The sequence below is a fragment of the Drosophila eugracilis genome, unplaced genomic scaffold, assembly GCF_018153835.1.
Source record: "Drosophila eugracilis isolate 14026-0451.02 unplaced genomic scaffold, ASM1815383v1 contig_1254, whole genome shotgun sequence".
NCBI lineage: Eukaryota > Metazoa > Arthropoda > Insecta > Diptera > Drosophilidae > Drosophila > Drosophila eugracilis.
In genome coordinates, this window is record NW_024572045.1 from 26,290 (window position 1) to 32,289 (window position 6,000).

The following is a 6,000-nucleotide window of genomic DNA, read 5'->3' on the forward strand; positions in this document are numbered from 1 at the left end:
TGTTCTCAAGATCTTCGACTGAACTCTCTGAACAATGTCAATGTTGCTATTGCTGGCGTTCCCCCATACTTCGTTTGCTTGTGGGAGTAGAGTGTTGTTTGAAAAATTGTCGGGCAGTTTTGCCTGTTCAGAGTGAACGTAACGTGTTTGCATTTTAGTTCGTTCACTTTAAATTGCTAATCTTATAGCCATTTTTCAGCATCGACCATATGACGAGCTAGCTGCGCAGTTGCTTGAATCGGGCATTTAGAGCGGCTAAGAATAGCTGTGTCATAGGCAAACGTAGATGTTGTTAGTCGTGTGCTTGTCGGGATGTCTGCTGTGTAGAGGACAAATAGTGTTGGCCCTAGCACGCTACCTTGAGGAACTCCAGCTCCAACAGTGTAATCATCAGATATAGCAGTGTTGCACCTCACAACAAATTTTCTGTCGTGAAGGTAAGACTCTAAAATCTTGTGGGTGCTGTAGGGGAGCATTGTCTTGATCTTGTACATTAGACCTTCTAGCCAGACTTTATCAAATGCTTGAGAGACATCTAAAAATATGGCAGTACAGTACTCTCGTTTTTCGAAAGCGTTTCGAATGCTCAATTGTTCCATGCTTTTCACGAAACCCAAATTGGTGTGACGGGTGTGTGTTTATCCGAGTCATTAGGCATTTTTCAAAGAGTTTAGATAGGTAAGAGAGTAGGCTTATAGGTCTATATGATGTGGGGATAGTGTGGTCTTTCCCCGGCTTTGCTATCATTGTTATAATTGACTTTTTCCATCTCACTGGAAAGTGGCCAAGTTTTGCGATGGCATTAAAGAGCTGGGTGAGAGTGCAAACGGCGCAGTATGGGAGCTCAATGATCATTTTGGGAGTTATGAGTTCGCAGCCCGGGTATTTTCCGGATTCAGTTGTCTTTTGATGATGTTTAGGAATTCTTTTGGGTGAAACTCAATTGGCTCATGTTGAGGCTGGGGCTCATATGATAGAGTCGGCAAAATAAACGCATTAGTGGCAGGATTTGGTTGGAAGACATTTTTAAGGTGCTTGGCAAACGAGCTGGCTCTGTCTGCGTCCCTGCGCGCCCAGCCGTCCGTGGAATTTCTAATAGGCATCACGGTTTCTTTCGGTGAGCTCAGAGTTGGGTGAGCTCTCCATAGTGAGTGTTTTGTACTATTAGTTGACAATTGCTCAATGTAGCGGCGGTGGACATATGTTTCTTCTTGCTGTAGAGCTTGAGCCATGTTTTAAGCTTTGCTTAGCAGATGGCGATCTGTGAAATTGCCATGATCGACGTTAGCGTCGCTTTTCGAGGACGAGCTGTTCGATTTGTAGATTTGACTTCTTTTGATTGCATTGTGTGTTTATAGTATGAGTTGTTGAAACTCGAGCTGCGGAGACGAGTACAGATTCCAGTGAATTAACAAAACTGTCTACGTTGGCTTCATCGCTGAGGTGAGGACTTAGCTCAATGTGTGAGCTAATATACTTCCTGTACTTAACCCAATTGGTTTTATGTGAGGTCAGTTTTAATGGTTGATCCCATGTTCCTGGATGTCGGAGTAGAGTGAAAAGGACAGGCGAGTGATCAGATGAAAGATCCGAATGGCATTCGGCGCTTATCATATTTTTATACCCGTTACTCGTAGAGTAAAAGGGTATACTAGATTCGTTGAAAAGTATGTAACAGATAGAAGGAAGCGTTTGCGACCCTATATATATTCTTGATCAGGATCAATAGCGAAGTCGATTGAGCCATGTCCGTCTGTCCGTCCGTCCGTCCGTATAACCGCTGAGATCTCAGGAACTATGACAGATACAAAGTTGAGATTAACCATGAAGATTCTTGAGGTCCCGGGATAGTGCAAGTTTGTTACAGCATCCTGCCACGCCCACTCAAACGCCCACAAACTAAAATTGCTGAAATCTCAGGAACTATTGGAGCTAGAAAGTTGAAACTCAGAAAGTACAATCTTTAGGTGCCAGCGCATCTTAAAGTAGTACTACTATCCGGCCACACCCAGCCATACGCCCACAAGGCTCAAAAGACGGTTTTCGGATTTTCTATAAAGGCTGATATCTCGGTAACTGTAGGAGATAGAAAGTTCGAATTAAACATGTAGGTTTTTATGATGCTCCCAATGCGAATTGTTTTTTCCGATCAAGACACGCCCACTCTAACGCCCACAAAACCCGAAAAACCAAAAATGCAAGAATCTCAAAAACTATAAAAGCTACAAAATTTTGCACACTTATTTAAGAGATGCTTCTGCAACTTTCCACGAAGTTGCATCCGGCCACGCCCTCTCTAACGCCCACAAAGCCACGGAAAACTGTGGTGCCTATAATATTATTATGAATGCCTTCGGTTGACCTTGTATAACTTATTTCTGTTAAAATCTATTGATTAACCAAAGATTTTTCAAATCGGAAGATTATTTCGCTATTTATAAATAAATTAAGGTTATAAGCCCTCACATGGGCAGTGACGTCACTATAAGCATACTCAACATACTTCCTCTGACAATAGGTGGCGCCACATGAATTTCCACTAGCAAAATAATATTTTAAAATTTTGTAAAACAGTAACGGGTATCTTATAGTCGCGGCACTCAACTATAGCGTTTCCTCTTGCTATAAATGTTTTTGGTAATAGCAAAGTCTATTAAATCGGGAATTTTCTTTGGGTCTGCCGGCCAGTATGTTGGTTTGCCAAAAGAAACATAATCGAGCTTGTTGTTGGCTTTGATAATTGCATTATACAGCTGCCTTCCTTTTGGAGTTACGAGACGAGATCCCCAGTGTGTGTGCTTGGCATTGTAGTCTCCTGCTGCTATGAAGTGGTCTCCTAGTGAGTTGAAAAATTGCATAAACTCATCTTCGGCTATTGTGAAGCGTGGGGGGCAGTATACGGCAGCTAGCGTTAATTGCTTGCCATTATTTAGGTCTATATTTATGGATGTGGCCTGTAGGTAGTTTTTAGCAAATTTCGTATAATAATGGTGCTTAATACGGCTCCTGATTAAAATTCCAGTCCCGCCGTGTGCTTTACCATCTGGATGGTTTGTTCCATAGAATGAATATCCTCGTAGTTGGAAATTGTATCTGTTTGTAAGATGTGTTTCTGAAAGCAGCATTACGTTGATTTGATTGTCTAGAAGGAATTGCGCTAACTTGAGTTTATGCTGCGAAACGCCGCATAGATATTCGTAGATAAGTCATTATTTGGATTGTTGTGAAACCAGCAATTACATTAATAAATTTTGGTTTCGCATCAGATCTTGCATTGTTGTACGCATAAACGACATAATTTCCGTAAGGCTTTGTTGTAGAATGCATATCATAGTTTCAAAGTTACTTTTTGGCTGCTCTGGCGGTTGATGCTACTGAGCCGTGTTCGGTTCTTGGTATGCTGATTGCGGCAATGAGCTTTTTGAGGCTGGGTAGACAGTCCTGATTTTAAAGCACTTGCGTATGTAACATTTTTGGCAGAGTTTAGTGAGGATCTGGCTTCAGTCGAGAAGAAGACTTCAGGGTTTGACCTGGAGGCTATCAACTGTTTATTTTGGGTGCGGGCAGTAATTCCCCTCTGGTGGATTCGACTTTTCAGCTCCTTATAAACTGGGCAACCTCTATAGTTAGCAGTGTGATTTCCACCGCAGTTGCCGCCCTTTTTTGAGTTGTGGTCATCTTTGCTCGCTGGGCAGTGTGCGGAGTCATGAAGCTCACCACAAACTACACACACCGGGCGCAATTTACAGTAAGACCTTGTATGGCCAAATTCTTGGCAGTTCGCACATTGTACCGATGCATTGCGTTTGTGCGGCTCCTCAACCGTAATTCTGCGGTGCAGCAGGAACTGAAGATTGTATAATGGGTGCACTTCGTATTTCTTTAGGAGCTTAATTTTTGGTTCGCAATATTTATCGATTTACCAAAGATTTCTCAATCCGAAACAATATTTTGCTATTTATGAAGAAATTTAGGTTATAAGGCCTCACATGGGCAGTGACGTCACACTTGGCAGAGGCGTCTCAACATGCCCTCTATGACAAAATTGTGTAAAACAGTAACGGGTATATTATGGGTATATATTTTTGAAGTCGATTTAGCAATGTCCGTCTGCGCGTCCGTCCATCCGTATGAACACTGAGATCTCAGGAACTATAAGAGAGAAACCGTCAAAAGACGGTTTTCGTATTTTTTAGAAAAGCTGATATCTCGGAAACTATAAGAGAAAAAATGTTCGGATTAAGCACGTAGGTTTTTATGATGCCCCAAATGCTAATTAATTTCCCATCTAGCTACGCCCACCCTAACGCCCACAAAACCCGGAAAACCAAAAATGCGAATATCTCGGGACCTATAAGAACTAGAAAGTTAGGCTTAAGAACACGTATTTTAAAGATGCCACTGCAACTTGGCACTAGTTGCCACATCCACTCTAACGCCCACAAACCGCGAAAAACTGTGGCTTCTTTAATAGTAATATAAATGCCTTCGTTTAATCTTGTATAACTTATTTCTGTTAATATCTATCGATTTGCCAAAAGTTTTTTGAATCAGAATATAATTTCGCTATTTATGAAGAAATTTGGGTTATAAGGCCTCACTTGGGCAGTGACGTCACAATCAGTTACTCAACATGTTTTCTATTACAATGGGTGGCGCCTTGTGAATTTCCACTAGCAAAATGAATATATTAAAAATTGTGTAAAACAGATTTACCTTACTTTACTTTACTTTATTTACTTTATTTATTTAACAAAATTTAATCTAGCATACAATACTAAATCTAATGCGTTTCTTAAAGAGTACTAGCTGCCAGGCCCTACGACTCGAGATTAAAATTATTAAATGAAAGATTCTTAAATATTTAGGTTGGTTCTAATGACAAAATGGTAAAAGTCTATAATGGTTTCTTGTGAAATTATATTTAAAGTATCGGAAGGTTTTTTGTCCGAAAATGAGGGTCCTGACGCTCTCCAGAAGGCGGCAAGAGTTGAGCAGGTGGTCAATTTCGAGGTGTTTGCCGCAAAGGCAGACGGGACGTGGTGTTCCAGTAAGGATATGTTCGTTTATTGCACGGGTGTGCCCGATACGAAGGCGGATTAATGTTGAACATGCCCGCTTTCCAAGGTGCGCAGGCAGAGAAATTTTTGTGAAAGTATTGTTGATGGAAAAATATCGGTGGTCATATAGAACCCATTCTCTGATTGGTTTGTCCTTAAGGTGGAGACGGAAACGATTTTAAGTCCTTGTTGTTAAAAGGAGTAAAAAGAAAATATGGTTTTAGCCGCATGTCCTTTGCGGTCTGGTCTGCTTGTTCGTTGCCATGAATACCTTGGTGGCGTCCATACAAGGGTTATATTGTTAAAAGAAGAAAGCCGCCTTATCTCCACGATTGTGAGATCGGAGTGACCCTAATGCCGTAAAGAAGATAAGGTGGAAAGGCTATCGGTACAGATTACAAAGTTTGGTGGCAAAGATGCAACCTTGTAATATATCGAAGGCTTCCGCAGTAAAGATGGAGTTGTAAGGGGGTAGCATTCCACCCGAGATTATTTTGCCATTGCTGTCAACAACAGCAAAGGTAGTGTCGTCGTCTGTTTTTAATCCATCGGTGTAGAGCCAAGATTTTGTGACGAGTTTTTCTTGTAGGCATCGAATGCGGGTCTGGAATTCAGTTCTGGTGGTATTATTATTTGAGCCCTTGTACATATCAAGGATCACATTAGCTTTTGTGCTGTTCCAATAGACTGGTAGCTTAGCAGTATTCCTATGATTGGGCGGGGGAAGGCCAAGCTGCGTTGTAAAGATAGATGCATGCGGTAGGTGAGGTAGGAAAAGCGCTTATAGCACGTCGGATTGCACCATGGTGTGGAGCCTGCAACTTGTTTATGTGTGATTTTGCACACCATCCGTAAACTGGTAGACCGTAATCTATTTTGGAGAGCATCAGGGCACGAGTAATACCTATTAGTGTATTAATATGGATGTTAGTGTATTTGG